Source organism: Humulus lupulus, chromosome 6 (assembly GCF_963169125.1).
Source record: "Humulus lupulus chromosome 6, drHumLupu1.1, whole genome shotgun sequence".
Taxonomy (NCBI): domain Eukaryota; kingdom Viridiplantae; phylum Streptophyta; class Magnoliopsida; order Rosales; family Cannabaceae; genus Humulus; species Humulus lupulus.
In genome coordinates, this window is record NC_084798.1 from 157719145 (window position 1) to 157737026 (window position 17882).

The window sequence follows — 17882 nt, forward strand, 5'->3', positions numbered from 1 at the left end:
TAAAGATGTGGAGGCATTATCTATTGGGGTTTTATGCCCAAATTAAAACCCAAATTCTTTTTAATCTCATTTTATTATCAATAAAAGAATAGAAATCATTTTTTGACTTGGTCAATCACTTTGCTCACATGTTTTATTTTCATGATTATTTGTTTAATATAAACTTCTATTAAATCCCGAGCATATAACTAATCTTATTTATAGTGACGTAATCACAGTGGAATATAAATATGATTATATGTTCAAAATAAGTTAGTCCTAAGATTAGTCAGTGCACCAGATTTACACTAACTTGCCAATCTACGATATGATCTACTTACACATTGCATTGTTATGTTCTATCCAGAACATTAGCAAAGTAGATAAGATCGGATGTATTTGTTACATCGAACAGGACCGATATTGACAGTTGATAAGATAAGTAAACATACCGTTATTATCTATTCTAGTCATATCATATAGTTGACCATAGGTCAATTCAATCTCAATTATGAGTGGTTAGTATTCTAACTGATTGTATTATTTTAGTTCTTTGACTTGTTCGTTACCAGCTTACCCTACGGACTAGCCCATACTTACATCTTGGGAACTCGGTAGTATAATTGAGTGGGAGTGTTAATCATAGATATGAACATCTATAGCTTCTGATGAAGAAGTGAAATGATGGTTTCCTTTAGTTTGGTTCAAGGTGTTAAATGATAGAGATCTCATTTCAGTAATTAAATTAGTTTACTGAAATATCATTTACAAGGAACTAAGTGTTTTAAGGATAAAATACAATGAGGGGTAAAATGGTATTTTTGTCTAATCTCATTGTAGACCGTCTATAGACGATTGAGTGACAATTATGGTTGTAACAATGGATAATTAATAGTGTATCTATATTTGTTATAGAGCGTTCTTTGAATTCAAGAGTGCAATTCCAAGTCTATAGTGGAGTCACGAGGAATTAATAAGTTAGTAAATTTATTTGTTAGATTTATGATAACTTATTGGAGCTTGATTTCATAGGCCCATGGTCCCCATTGTACTTTGGATAAAATCATCTAGATAGTCTCAATTAATTGATTTAATCATCAATTAGAATTATCAAAGTTGACCAGGTCAATTTTGGATAGTTTCACAGAGTTGTGTAATTTTGAGAAGAAAAGAGAAATTATGGCAGATTTATTAATTAAGATAAATTGGTATCTAAATTAATAAATAAGTTTAAATCAAGGTTCAAATTATAAATAATTAATTTGATAAATGATTTAAATAATTAAATCAATAGAAAATAATACAGGCCTTGATTTTAAGTCCAATGGGCTTATAATCAAATGGGAAATTTCACGGGCCTATAGCCCATGATAATTTCGACCTAGGGCTTCAAAATGGCTATTATTTTATTGATTTTTTAATTAAAGTAAATGACCTAATTGATTCTATAAAAGGAGTGCTTAGAGAGAAGTCATCAGTTAAGATTTCTGATAAGTGTGATGAGTCACAAGTCAGATTTTCTGATAGTTTTATATTCTCTCTAAACACAAGTCCTTTTCTAAGCCACTTTGTTATTTTCTCTTCTTCTCTCTATATCTATCTCATGTGTTGAGAATTGCCCACACTAGTCTAGGTGGTTCTAAGGATACATTGGAAGATTGTGAAGAAAATAGAAGACCGGTTCAGTTTCTTGATAATACTCTGCAACATAAAGGATACAAGAGTTAGAGAAACTGAAGGAATGACTCTTAATTCCGCTGTGTATACTGTAAGTATTCTATTATTTGTTTCTCTTTGAATTCAATTTGAGAAACATGTTTTAGGCTATCTCGTATTAATTTGTTTAATATTAGATATACATGAAAATAAATAAAGATCCTGTATAAGGTAATCCAACATTATCTTTATGGAGAGAAGTGTGAAATCTATACAGACCACAAGAGCCTAAAATACTTCTTCACTCAGAAAGATTTGAATATGAGACAAAGGCGTTGGATGGAGTTAGTAAAAGATTATGGCTGTGAGATTTTATATCATCCAGGAAAAGCCAACGTGGTAGTTGATGCTTTAAGCCGGAAAGGTCCGAGACAGATTTGTGGTGCAAGGCTGATAGCCAGAGAATTAGCTAATGATATGACCAGAGATGGTATAGAGCTGCTTATGGGCCAGTTGGCTAATGTTACGCTACAGTCTACACTGTTGGAGAGAATTAAGGAGGGTCAGTTGAGTGATCCACAGCTGATCAAGATCAGAGAAAATGTTTTGGCTGGAGCATCCAGAGATTATACAGTGTCTGATTTAGGCTTGCTGCGGTATAAGGGGCGGATATGTGTTCCGTTAGACACTGCTTTGAGGCGAGAGATTCTGGATGAATTTCATACTACACCTTACTCTTTGCATCCAGGCACCACGAAGATGTATCAAGATGTGAGATCGTTGTATTGGTGGTCGGGAATGAAGAGAGATGTAGTAGAGTATGTGGCTAAGTGCTTGACATGTCAACAGGTCAAGGCTAAGCATCAGAGGCCGGCAGGGTTATTGCAGCCTCTGGATATCCTAGAGTGGAAGTGGGAGGACATCACGATGGATTTCGTGGTGGGCTTACCCAGGACTATTGGTCAGCATGATTCTATTTGGGTGATAGTGGACCGCTACACCAATTCAGCTCACTTCTTGTCAATGAGGACTACATATACAGTTGACCAGTATGCAGATCTCTATGTGAAAGAGATCGTGCGCCCCCATGGAGCACCGAGGTCGATCGTGTTAGATCGGGACCCCACTTTTACTTCCAAGTTCTGGGGGAGTTTACAGAAGGCCATGGGGACATAATTGAAGTTCAGTACTGCTTATCATCCTCAGACAGATGGGCAATCTGAGAGGACGATCCAGATATTGGAAGACATGCTGCGAGCATGTGTGCTGGACTTTGGTGGATCTTGGAGTAAGTATCTACCTTTGATAGAGTTTTCCTACAACAACAGTTATCAGTCTACCATTACAGTTGCATCTTATGAGATGCTGTATGGTAGGAAGTGCAGACCTCCCATTCATTGGGATGAGACTGTAGAGTCCAAGAACTTTACTTAGCTAAGTTAGATAATAGTATTATAGTAATTATAGTATTATCTTTATGACTGTGGATTTTTGGTTCAGATCGGGATTTATTTGGACACTCATAGTAGTACTTGTAGATTTTCTAAATGTTATCCCCAAAAATTGGAGATCGATGACGTGGCAATAGAGGTGACAAGTGGCAGTAAAAGACACATTAATAGTCAATAAATACATTGACTCCTCAGAGTTGTGATAAAGTGACCCGGTAGACTGATGAAGAGTTTTGACTGCTTGAGAGGTGTCATGTCCAAGCAAGTACACAAGTGCACCCGAGGAGAGTACTTGGGCTAGGGTGTGCCCGGTCGGATTTTGGTCCGAAGAAAGCCCAAGGTGTGATCGGACCTTGGTCCGAGGAGAGCCAAGAGGTATGGTCGGACCTTGGTCCAAGGAGACCCCAATAATTTGGTCCGAGGAGACCCCAAGGGTGTGGTCCGAGGAGACCCCAAGAATTTGGTCTGAGGAGACCCCAAGGGTGTGGTCCGAGGAGACCCCAAGGGTGTGGTCCGAGGAGAGCCCAAGAATTTGGTCCGAGGAGAGTCCAAAAGGTCTGGTCCTTATGCATATGTCCAACAAGTGCATGGTTGTCCAAAGAGAGAAATGGCATGCTAGAGGAGAGTGCCATGTTAGACGAGAGACATGGCATGCTAGAGGAGAGTGCCATGTTAGACGAGAGGAGTGCATGTCCTACCACCATGCACATATCCAACCAGCAAGTGCATGTCCTACCAACAAATGCATGTCCTACCAGCAAGTGCATGTCCTACCAGCAAGTGCATGTCCTACTAGCACTTGCATATGTCCAGCATGCATGTGTCCGACCAGCACTTGCATGAATGGTCAGTAGGAGATATGGGTCGACCAGATAGAGGAGGACTAAGTCAAGATTCCCAGAAACGACTTCAACAAGGACCGGTCTTGGCACACGCGGGAATCTCTCATTCTTCCCACAAATTGGGGGGTTTTGTTACATTTTGAATGTTTTTTGTAATTTAAATATAATTAATATAATGAAATATCCCGATTCTAGGGGATATCATATGTATGATCCTAAGCCTATAAATATATGGCTTATGGGATCAGAAAGGGGGTTCTTCTTTTTTTGAGACTTTTGGGAAATTTTGGGTCTGAGTTTTCTAGAGAGAGAAAGTGCTTGTATCTAGAAAAATTCTTGTATTTTTGTAATCTGTACTGAAGAAACTCAGTTGGCTCAGTCCATCTGATCTTGAGTACAGATCTATAATCACAACTCTAAGTGGATTAGGCTATTACCAACATATTGGGGCTGAACCACTATAAAAATCTTGTGTGTTCTTTATTTTCTTTATTAAACCGTCTGTGTCGTTTAAATTCTCTTGAAGGTTTGTCATTTTTGACATTCTCACGTCATTGGCCAAAAACTTGGTCAACACTAAGTTTAACCTATAGTGTAGGAATATTAATTTTAACCTAATGTTTGATTAATATGACTGATATTGAGGATAATATTTATTATACTATAAGGTTTAGATAAGAACCAATAGGATTTTAGCACATGTTATGTATGGGTTATTAATGATTAAGTATTTTGAGGATTAAATTTATTAAGGGTAAATTTTGAATGCTCTAAGGTCTGTCAGCAGCTTTGAAAACGTTTAAGGGCTTAGTCAAGGCTATTTACTCAATTCAAATTAAGCTAAAAATGAGTAATTTCGTGTTTAAATAATCAGCGTATGCCGATATATCGCAGCTATAGGGGGCGATATATCGCAACACGAAGATACGAAAAACACGAAATGATGCACGATTGCCTCGGGCATACTGGCCCAGGCGATATATCGCCCCTCTCAGCATAATTTGAATGTTTTTGAATTCGTTTTCCATTCAAACCTTCAACCTCTTGATAAGTCCAGCATCTTTTTGAACGAGTCTTCAGCCTCTGCTGAACGATAATTCAAATTATTTTCACTTAAAAAGCCATTATTTTTATTCAAGTTAAATGAAGATCTCTTCATTCCTAAACTCTATAAATAGGACCTAGTACCCAGCCATTATTCATCTTTTACTCTAAGTTCAGAGGCTGCAAGTTGCTAGGTGAGTGTGAGAGTGTAAACACTTGGGTTGGGAATCATAAGCTTGATCATCATAAGCTTATCAAAACACTTGGGAAGTAAGATTTTATAGCATTTCGGTTCAAGGTTTAGATCGGTCTTATAAGTCTTCAAGGTATCCCAAACTCTAGTTCGTTTCTGTACTTTTTCTTTAAAAGTTCTCATAGTCTTCTACTCATTCTAACCTTATTCTTATTTTGGTTAGGAAATCTAAGTTCTTGAGCAAAAGGTTTTGGTAAGTATATTTTTAAAAGTATAGTTCCTTCATCTCTTTCATCTCTTTTTCTTCAATAGACTCACCCTTTCATAAATGGTTTTTAGGAGTGTTCCAAAGTCTCAACTCTGTCCTCATATCCCGGTAATTTTGATAAGGAAAATAGGATAGAATTTATATGTTATATGCTTTTTATATGTTATCTTATGTTTTTATGTTATGAAATATGTTATGTTATGTTATGTATGTTTGTAGGCTTGGGCATATGACCCATATGACTAACAAGCCCCAAATGGATTATGGGCATATGACCTGCTTAGCTAGTAGGACCCCACTAATCTAATGGGCATATGACTTGTTTAGTCTATGGGACCCCAAGTAATAATGGCCATTATAGTATGTGTATGATATAAGTGTTATGTTATGTTTTTATGTTTCTTATCAAATTTATGTATATGAACTATGTGTTAGATTTTCCTTGCTGGGCATTAGGCTCATTCCTTTTTGTTTATATGTGCAGGAAAATAGTCTTAGTGGCGGGAAAGGTTTTTGGAAGCTTGGAGAATGTGTATTGAGGCGGAATGGATTCAAGAGCCGAGCGTTACGATTCGAGGATGTAGTTTTGTTTTTTTTTACATGTATTTTTCCGCACTTGTTATGTAATCCCTTTTTATTTTAAATTATGTTTTGTTTTGTTTTCAAAACAATGGGATCCCATATCCTAACCTAAATTTTATGTAAGTTTAACTCTTATTTTTACAAGTTTCTTAATAAAGTTATGGTATTTTCACTTGTAAGTTTTATTAAGGATTAGTATGTATAGTTTTCGTTAATGGTCCAAAAGTCTAGAGTAGTTGGGTCATTATAGAGACAGGTGAAAGGAGATACTTGGGTCCTGAGGCAGTTCAGAGGACCAGTGAGGCCATTGAGAAGATTAGAGCTCGGATGCTCACTTCTCAGAGTAGGTAGAAAAGTTATGCAGATCCCAAGTGCAGGAACGGGGAGTTCCAAGTGGGAGACTATGTCTTCCTTAGAGTCTCGCAATGGAAAGGGGTGAGAAGGTTTGGGAAGAAGGGCAAGCTGAGCCCTAGATTTGTAGGTCCATTTGAGATCGTGGAGAGGGTTGGTCAAGTGGCTTACAGATTGGCCTTGCCTCTGGCTTTGTCAGCCGTGCATAACATGTTTCATGTTTTAGCTCTTCGGAGGTATGTATCTGATGTGAATCATATTTTGAGCTATGAAGATCTGGAGCTTGAGGTAGGTCTCTCCTTTGAAGATCAGCCAGTCCAGATACTTGACAGAAAGTACAAGGTCCTCAAGAATAAGACAATACCTTTGGTTAAGGTATTGTAGAGGAACAACAAGGTCGAGGAAGCGACCTGAGAGCAGGAGTCAGATATGCAGAGTCAGTATCCCGAGCTATTCAGGTCAATTTCGAGGATGAAATTTTTGTAAGGAAGGGATAGTTGTAATGCCCCGAAATCCCTAATTCGGTTTAATGGCTGGATTAGTAGGCCGGGAGGGCCATAATTGTTTGATTATGCCATTAAATGATTATATGCATGTTTATGTGAATTATATTCTAATATGATGTTAAATACATGCATGTGGGTCCACATTTCATTACATGGGTGTTTTGGTAATTTGGCCCGTTGAGGGCGTAATTGTATATTTGTATGCATGTCGGTGCCCTATTGTTGAGACCACATTATAATGTGTATTTGTTCGAGCTATTCGACATGAGACGATCTTTGAATATAAATTAGCGGTTTAGTCATAATAGGTTTAAGTTCGGGGCTCGGGGTGAGTCTCGGGGTGATTTTAATGATTAAAGTGTTGCCAGGAATTAAAGGGTAACGGGATATGAATTATTGGTGTTTGAGAATATCAAGAATAACGGAAATTGGAGAGCATTAATTATGATTAACGAAATAGGTGGAAAATGTCGATTTTGTCTTTGGGAGCCTTCAGAAATCTTTATTTGACCTAGGGGTATTTTGGTCTTTTCACCCCTAGGATAGTATTAAGCCATGAAGGCTGTAGAAACCTAAAGAAAATAGAGCATAGAACAAACCTTCTCCCGTACCTATTTTCTCTCTTTTTCTTCTTGGATTTTTGAGCTTAAGTTGAGGAATCAAGCTTGGGGAATAAGTCTTGAGAGCTTGGGAGTGTGCTCCACCATTGAAGAGCATCAGAATCTGAACTTGAGGTAAGTTTCTAGCCATTAGATTCCTGGTTTTCTCTGTTTTTGCTTTGATTTTCTGTTGAGATTTCTAGGTTGGTTTATTGGTTTTGTTGGGAGTTTTCAACTAGGGTTCTTGTGGTTGTGATGCTTAGGGCTTGTGGGGATGGTTTTTGGGTTCATTTGGCACCAAAAATGAGGTTTGGAAGCATTGGAATTGAAGGATTCGAAGGAAGACGATTCAGGGGCTGATCAGGCTGGGTGTAGCGCTACAGCGCCCACAAGGGGGCGCTAACGTGCTACCCAGGGTTGTGATGGGCGGTTTGGGATTCTAAGAAGAGCGCTGGGGCACTAGTGAGTAGTGTTGTAGCGCTACTCTGTTCCTTCAGAATCCCGTTTTGAGTGTTTTTAAGGCCTGGGATCGAATCTACTCACTGTGTGGGTATGTTTCGAGGTCCCGAGAGTGGGGTTTAGGTCAAGACCCTTTCATTGTCAATTTTCATTAATGGAGATTATAATTGGTTATGATTTGGTAACCGCTAAGTAATCAAAAGGTCGATCATTCTTAGGGGTCGTTCTTGTTCTATTTCTCGCTTGAACCAGAGGTAAGAAAACTGCACCCTGTGCATATGGCATGCGTGGTTGTTGTAGAGGCATGTTGGTTGTTAAATGTGGACATTGATTGCATATTAAATGCTTAGCAAATCTTTCTTATTTGTGTATGGAACTGACTAGTCAGGGTCGACATTTGTCGCATATTACTGACCTAAGAGTCAGAAACGGCATAAGCATCCTGAACCTAGGGCTGATAAAAGATTAGATCTAATCGATATTAGCGTTGAATGACTCTAGGAGCATTAATGTTGGACCAACCCTAAGGTCAATTAAAATTATAAGCGCTTGGCTAGTCTAGGACTGGTTACTCAGAGACAGGGCCAAAGACCTCGGTGATTGCTTGTCACGTGGCTAGAGAGCGGAATCCCATGGTTGTGACTCTATGGTCATGCGGTAGGTTATATTGGTGACTGGTTCATCGAGCACCTATCTTTATAAGCTAGTGAAAGGATCACTTTTGTAAAGCCCAGGTGACCCTATCATCACATGGCTAAAGGGAACAGAACCCACTTTAGTGACATTTCTAATTGTCACTCCTCTATTTTGGACTGAAAGTCCTGAATGATTATTATGATCATTGTTGATATTATATTCATGTGATATTGTGTATTCTTGTTGGGCTTTCGCTCATGGGTGCTATTTGGTGCAGGTAAAGGGTAAGAAAAGCTCACCCAGCCTTGAGTGGAGAACTTAGGTTGTGTTGTGTACATATGCGGTCGCTTGACCACCACGACCAAGGAGTTCTCAGAGGAACTAGGGGGTTTACCCTATTTTTGCCGCTTAGGTCGGGGGTTTGTAAATTTAAACAGTAATGACCATTTTGAGTTGTAAATAACTTGTAAATGTTTTCTCATGGGCCCATGAACAGATTTATGTTTTAAATGAAACATATTCTTTCCTTTTGATTGGTTTTCCACCTTAGCCTGTTAATAACCCCTAGAAGCATGTTTTTAACCAAAGAACTCAGGTAGTGAGTTAAATTCACGTTTCATCATTGACCGTAACTGTCCTGGGGTAACCGAGGCGTTACAGTCATTGTGCTGATCAAGTAATTAGAAGATGTGTCCCAGAAGAATAAATGGTTTCCATACTTACTCATTGCCATACTTTACATTGTGGTGCTCACTTTGGAGGAACAAGGACAGCAACAAAAGTGTTGCAATGTGGGTTTTATTGGCCTATGTTATTTAAAGATGCTAATGCCTTTGTTAAGAGTTGTGATGCTAATATATCCAGAAGAGATCAAATGCCAATGACTGGAATTCTGGAGGTTGAGCTGTTTGATGTGCGGGGTATAGATTATATGCGATCCTTCCCATCATCTTATAATAATAAGTACATTTTTCTGGCGGTAGGTTATGTTTCTAAATGGGTAGAAGCTATAGCAACTCCTACTTGTGATGGTAAGGAGGTACTTAAATTTTTACATAAGAATATTTTTACTCTGTTTGGTACTCCAAGAGGTATAATTTGTGACAGAGGTAGTCATTTCTGTAATAAATCATTCACATCTTTATGTGCTCATTATGGAGTTCATCACAGAAAAGCTCTATTTTATCTTCCATTAGCTAATGGTTAAGCTGAGGTGTCAAACTGAGAAATTAAAAGTATTTTAGAGAAAACTATCAACACATCAAGGAAATATTGGTCGAAAAAGCTTGATGATTCACTATGGGCATATCGCATAGCTTTTAAAACTCTGATAGGTATGTCTCCATATCGGTTGGTGTTCGGGAAGGCATGTCATTTACTAGTTGAACTTGAGCATCGAGTTTACTGGGCAGTTAAAAAGTTGAATGTTGACTTATTTATGACTGGGCAAAATAGGCTTCTACAATTGAATGAGCTTGATGAATTCAGAAACGAAACTTATGAAAATGCAAAGATTTATAAAGAAAATTCTAAGGCTTTTCATGATAAACGAATAATAAGAAAGGATTTACAACCGAGAGATAAAGTTATGTTGTTTAATTCTAGATTAAAACTGTTTCTAGGAAAACTAAAGTCTAGATGGTCAGGACCGTTTACAGTTGTCGTATCATTACCTTATGGAGCAGTACAAATTCATAGCGAGAAAATAGGACATTTTAAAGTAAATGGTCAGAGGTTGAAGCATTATTTGGAAGGACCAGTGGAAAAGTGTAAATCGGTTATGGTTTTGGAACCCCTATGAATGGGGTGTTCAGCGTTCGGCTAAATGACGTTAACGACAACGCTATAGGAGGCATTCCTATATTTTATTTTAGTTTTTGTTTTGAATTTTAATTAGTGGAAAATTTTATTTTGGATTTTGTAAAGTTTAATTAGTTTTATTTTATTTATTTTTTTAGTATAAAGGTTGTAAAAATCGTGAAAATCGTGAAAAAATGAGTTTTTCAATTAGTCATTGGGCCAAGACGCGACATTACACAAGTCAAAGAGCTTTTGAAAAATGAAGAGGAGGCGGGTCGCGACTTGGGTTAATGAGTCGCGACTCTAGGCTGAAATAGAGAGGTTATCATTTCTGGAATTTGGGGTGGGCCGCAACTTGCCAAGCTGAGTCGCGGCACTTGAACAGTTAAAATTCTGAAGGATTTGGAGGCGGGCCGCAACTTGCCCAAGCTGCATCGCAGCGTGCCTGTGTCAGACAGGATAAAGAGGGTGTAAACTCATGTTTTCTGAACACTTGGATCTAGAACCTACACGTCGATGCTCACGATTTCGATAGCCATACCAGTGATTTGGAGGAGATCAACTCCCATTTTCTTAAGAAAAAAATTCTACAATTTTTCCTTCTTTCCCTCTATTTCAAATTTTCTTCATCTATTTTTCTCAATTCTACTTCATAGTTCTTATTGATTTCTTCAACTATTATTTTTGCTAACCCTAATTTGTGCTCTATTGGTGTTTAGTACGGGATTGAAGGAGGCTCAAAAGTGGCAGATTTTTCAACTTGCAAGGATTGTAAGTTTTTCTTTTTGAAGTTTTCCTTGAATTGCATTTATATTAAGAGATTGCCTGGGATTTTTTTGGACTCTTTGTTGGTTTGTTGGGTGATAATTTTGGTAGATTTTAGTAAGGAAATTTTAGAATTTTAGGGGAAGTACTGCAGAAATTTTTGTGGCTATTTTTGAAAAAAAAAATTGTGAAGGTATGGGGCCTAGGAAACAACCCACTAGGGTAGCATCTTTAAAGAATACTAATCGCCCTCCTCATCCCATTCCCAACCACCCCAACCCCAGCCAAATCTGCCAACACCTCAACCCATTCTAGAATATGATCACGCGCATTCATTAATAAGGATGCCCATGATCTTTATCAAAGGTTATCCCAAAGACCAGTTATTCAAGAGTGTGGGATGGACATTAAAGAAGAATTATACCATAATGACACATATCATATTATTAGGAATGAAATTTTACGCCGATGTTGGCAATTTTTTGTGGATGAAAAGATGCTAAAAGTCAATTGCTCCTTGGTTTATGAATTTTACGCTAGTTTTCCTGGGTCTGTAAATAGAAAGGTTTTTTTTAGGGGCATTTCAGTTGAATGTGCTATTGAGAATATTGTTGCTTTATTTAATGTACCTACGTTAACTCAAGAAGAGGATGAGTATTATCAATTAGCATATCATAGTGAGGTAAACTGGACTGAGGTAGTTGAGACCTTAGGAATTCCTGGTGCTTCATTTATTATCCAGAATGGGGAGCCAAAACATTTACAAAGACACCAAATGAATGTTGTAGCTAATGCTTGGACCCTTTTTGTGAGTGCAAGACTTATGCCAAACACCCACTTATCTGAAGTGGGTATTGATAGGTGTCTTTTGGTATATACCATAATAACAGGGCTTTCCATTAACATTGGGCGAGTTATTCGCCAGAGAATTAGGGATTTATGTCGCATGACTACTACTACTGGGTTGGGGCATGGCTCCATGATTACTGATCAATGTGAGATTTGGGAGGTGCCAAAATATCCTAGTGATATTTTCAGGAAGGCTATGGGGGTTATTTCTCGGGCTACAGTGAATAAATTTAATGCCCCAACTTTTGAGCCACTAGTACCGGTACCAAGAAATGTAAGAGTTGGTAGGGAGGAGAAGCAGTTGAGGAGCCCATACCAGCCACTGATCAAACAGAGGGAGTGAGAGCAGCTGAAGAGGAGAGAAGAGAAGAATACCCTCAATATTTGGCACTAGAGGCTCCACTGGATCCACACTTGGCCAGACTTGATTACATCATTCGGCAGAACCAGCATACGCATAATTATTTGGGCAAGCTTCATGATTTCCATAGAGCTCAATTTGATAGGTAGAGTGAGTTGGTTTACTGATGGTCGAACCAAGAGGCGGATCGACAGTACTTCCCTTATCCACCACCTTGGCATCCATTTCCAGACCCACCACCATTCTGAAGTGATTCGCACCAAGTAAGTTTTCTTTTCTTTACTTATTTTTAAACATTGGGGACAATGTTTAGTTTATGTTTGGGGGAGGGAGCTTATTTTTCTGTTAGTGATGTTTTGTGTGATATGTTTATGTTAGTGTATAAATTTTTGTTTTAGTGTGTCTAGTTTGGTAACAACATGAATGAAAATTGACAACAATTGTCGATGAGAATAAAATGAATGTTAGTGTTTAAAGTTTTGTTTTAGTGTGTCTAGTTTGGTACCAACATGAATGAAAATTGACAACAATTGTCGATGAGAATAAAATGAATGTTATGAGTACAATTTAAAGAAAATGAAATCTGAAACAAAATCTGTGTGCTTGATTAAACACTTCGTTAGTTCATTTTAGTTTAGATAACATTTGTTGAATATTTTGTCATGATGTTAAATTTATGTTTTTGCTATTGATTATGCTTGCTGAAATTTGTTAGTGGAATGATTAATGGGAAGTGAAAATTATTTTCAACAATTATAGAACTTGCTTACTTGTTATTTGAAGCGAAATAATATATCATGTATGTTTAGGAATATGATTTAGGTTATCATTTGGATCTCTTGAGCTTTTCTTGCCAACCTTAAATTACTTAATCATTTGGTTACCCTTTTTGTGCATAATTTTGTATCCTTTTTGTTCTAAACCATCATTTAAGCCTAATACTTGCCCATTGGTTATATCCGTCCCTAATATGCTATGAGCATATGATTGAGAAATAATTATGGGGATTGATGTGTAATGGGGTTTAATGGTGATTTGAGTGGATTTAGAAAGTGGAAGTGAAAAAAAATCTAGAGAGAATATATATATTGAAAAAAAAAACAAAGAGAAGAGAGAAGAAAAAATGATGAAAGATATTTCAATACACTCCCAATATGAATACATAAGAAAAATCAAGTTTGGGGGAGTGTATTTATTATTGAAATTTTTTTAAAAAAAAAAATCAATATATCTCTCTCTAAAGAAGAGAAAAATAAGTAATAGAGGGGATTTTAGGATTGTATTCTTGTGGAAATAAAGTTGGAGAGTTTTGGTCATGTGATTATTGTTGGGGTTTTATGCCCTAATTAAAACTCAAAGTCTTTGTAATCTCATTTTATTTATCAATGAAATAATAGAAATCATATTTTTGACTTGGTCAATCACTTTGCGCACATATTTTATTTTCATGATTATTTGTTTAATATAAACTTCTATTAAATCCCGAGCATATAGCTAATCGTATTTATAGTGACGTAATCACAGTGGAATATAAATATGATTATATGTTCAAAATAAGTTAGTCCTAAGATTAGTCAGTGCACCAGATTTACACTGACTTGCCAATCTACGATATGATCTACTTACACATTGCATTGTTATGTTCTATCCAGAACATTAGCAAAGTAGATAAGATCGGATGTATTTGTTACATCGAACAGGACCGATATTGGCAGTTGATAAGATAAGTAAACATACCGTTATTATCTATTCTAGTCATATCATATAGTTGACCATAGGTCAATTCAATCTCAATTCTGAGTGGTTAGTATTCTAACTGATTGTATTATTTGAGATCTTTGACTTGTTCGTTACCAGCTTACCCTACGGACTAGCCCATACTTACATCTTGGGAACTCGGTAGCATAATTGAGTGGGAGTGTTAATCATAGATATGAACATCGATAGCTTCTGATGAAGAAGTGAAACGATGGTTTCCTTTTAGTTTGGCTAAAGGTATTAAATGATAGAGATCTCATTTCAGTTATAAAATTAGTTTACTGAAATATCATTTACAAGGAACTAAGTGTTTTAAGGATAAAATACAATGAGGGGTAAAACGATATTTTTGTCCTATCTCATTGTAGACCGTCTATAGAGAATTGAGTGACAATTATGGTTGTAATAATGGATAATTAATAGCGTATCTATATTTGTTATAGAGCGTTCTATGAATTCAAGAGTGCAATTCTGAGTATTTAGTGGAGCCACGAGGAATTAATAAGTTAGTAAATTTATTTGTTAGATTTATGATAACTTATTGGAGCTTGATTTCATAGGTCCATGGTCCCCACTGTACCTTGGATAAAATTATCTAGATAGTCTCAATTAATTGATTTAATTATCAATTAGAATTATCAAAGTTGACCAGGTCACTTTTGGATAGTTTCATAGAGTTATGCAATTTTGAGAAAAAAAGAGAAATTAGGGCAGATTTATTAATTAAGATAAATTGGTATCTAAATTAATAAATAAGTTTAAATCAAGGTTCAAATTATAATTAATTATTTTGATAAAGGATTTAAATAATTATTTAATTCATTAAATCAATAGAAAATAATATAGGCCTTGATTTTAAAGTCCAATGGGCTTATAATCAAATGGGAAATTTCACGGGCCTAAAGCCCATGATAACTTCAACCTAGGGCTTAAAATTGGCTATTATTTTATTAATATTTTAATTAAATTAAATGGCCTAATTAAGTCTATAAAAGGAGTGCTTAGAGAGAAGTCAAAACACAAGTTTATGTCTGAAGGTGTTCGAGGCCTCTCAACCTTCTTTTGTGTTTTCGTGACTTCGTTCTTCATATATGTCTGAAGGTGGCATTTATATAGATGTCCAATGAAGGAATGGAGCCCAATTGAGTTATAAAGTCGAGGGTAGCCTTGCCGAGGGAGGGTGCCCTTGCTATGTGAGATCCTCTTGCAAGGTGTGAGGTGTCTCGTCGCCTTATTCTCCTTAGTCTAGGACTTTGACAAGCCATTCTTTTTTTTTTTTTGTGAGGGACTTTTGCAAGTCCTCATGGTCAATAGCTTTATTTTGAAAGGGTTCCCTTTGGGACCCCTCTACTGCGTGTGATTCGTGTCTATTGGTGCACTTTGATTACTCGTAAGGATATGTTGACCCTTTGGGTTCTCACTATCCTTTTATATATTTTTGCGCACACATTTTATTTTGTGCGAGAAGAATCCTTCTCGTCATTATGCATAGTACTATTTTTGCAAGCGTCTTCTTCGAGACCCTTTTCGCAAGCATCTTCTTTGAGACCCTTTTCGCAAGCATCTTCTTTGAGACCCTTTTCATAAGCGTCTTCTTTGAGACCCTTTTCGCAAGCGTCTTCTTTGAGTCCCTTTTCATAAGCGCCTTCTTTGAGACCCTTTTTTGGTTTTTGAGGTGATCTTTCCTCGAGTCGGAACCCTTGTAGGGAGATGGTCCTTGTGAAATCTTGTGAACGCCTATTTTCAAGGCCCTTTTTCCCTTGGTAAGACGACTCAGTCGATCAAGACTTGGGGATCTCTTTGGGTTCCCCTTTCATCTTCTACGACGTGGTCCCTTTACAGGATGGGTTTGTTCATGACGAGGTCACTTTTGAGAGAAATTTTGACCTTTTTTTAGTAACTATAAGGGTAGCTAGTCCTTAAAGATTCAAATGTTGTCTCATAAGGTTCGCCGCTCTCACATATATGTATTATAAGTACTTTTATATATGTATGTCGCAAGGCTAGATGCCTGTTTCGCACTTGGCCAAGCACATATTGGGGCTCGTGAGGCTAGGCGCCTACTTTGCACATGGCTAAGTGCCTGTGGAGGTTCGCGAGGTTGGACACCTAATTTACACAAGGCGAGATGCCTGTTGAGGCTCACGAGGCTAGGCACCTATTTTGCACATGGCAGGTGCATGTTAAGGTCGGGTCCAATACCTCGTAAGTGGTTTGTCGGATCTTTCTTGCCACGTACTTTGTTTTTCGTTCTCTCCAATATGCTTTAACAATTCCAGATCTCTAGAATCAGCTGGGTGACTCCTTTTGATCTTTATGGGGGCCGATTGCGATGATTTGATGAATCCTACTAGCTTCTTCTTTGAAGCCTTCTTGTAGTCCTCTTCCAATTTTCAACTTGATCAGCGACTCCTCTATCATGAGATTCCCTTCTACATGAAATCTTTAGACGTATTGGTAGAAGGGTGATCGGAGGAAGGTTCGCTTTCCTCAACATGAAAGTACTTATGGCCTTCTTCCACACGTATATACTTCTGTGCTCTTTCGAAGAAGTCATCTAAGTTTGTAACCTCTCTCTTGAGCATGTTACCCCATAACTTGCTTCCTGGACCAACTCCGGCTGTAATAGCCATCTTGAGCTCCTCTTTAGTTGAACTTCCCAACACGGTTCCTTCCACATTGAACCTATGGATATAGCTCTTTAGACTTTCATTCTCGCCTTGTTTTATGTTAGTGAGGCTGGTAATTGGCATAATGTAATCACAGACTGCACGGTGCTGCTGAACAAGTTTGCCAGAGAATTGCTACCACGACTTGATGGTTCCTAGCCTTAATCTCTTGAACCATTTGTACGCAACTTCTTTAAGTGTAACGACAAAGCAATGAAACTTTGCTCTGCTGTTGACCCCCTTAACCTCATCAAGTTATTGAAGGAGTCTAAGTGATACTTTGGATTCGTAGTGCTTTCGTACGGAGCCATGCGAGGCTCTTTGAAGTTGGTGGGGAGTTGTTCATGGTCAAATTCTTTTTCATCTCTGTGCCCCCCCCCCCCCCCCCCCCCCCCAAGGTTCAGTGATAATTTTTTCTTGAGGACTTTGCATTTCGGTGTCTAGTTCCTTCCACTTTTTGCTTAAGGAGTTTTGCGGGTTCTCACACTGAACCCTTGCTTTGGTTGTGTCCCTCAGGGGAGCTGCAGGGGGTGTGGTTTTTACCCCAGACCCTCTCTGGTTAAATTTCTCCCTCAAGTTAGGTGAGGCTTTTGTGGGGGTAATCTCGGGTCTGCTCCTCCCGTAGGTGGGGTTCACGCCAAGTTTCACCACTTGTGTATAATATACCTTGCATTTTGGGCGAGGGGTATAACAAGTGGAGAGCGGTGTTTTGTCACCAACCACGGGTATGGTGGTTTCTCCTCGTGCATGCTTTTTTCTCCTGTGCTGGGGAAGGGGTATGCTTGACCTTCCTTGCAGCAGTTCGTTCAACACCTCCTGCATGCTCTCTATTGCGGCTTCTAGCCTTCTATTTTTTATGCGCAACTCGCGTATCTCATTCTCGTAAAAGTGAGTTCTGGAGCTGGGACTCATAGAGTGCACCTGAAAACTGTTGTCAGGCCTGTGCAAAGAGGGGCATTGATCCTGCTAGCCAGAGCGTGGTGCAATCAGTGGTTAAGGAGGAGGGTGCATACTCAGGCCACCCACACGGGTCGTAGATGGTTCACAATGACCTCCCCTAGGTTGGATTTTCGGGAGTGTTGCCTCCTTCTCCTCTCCAAAGGTTTAATGTTTT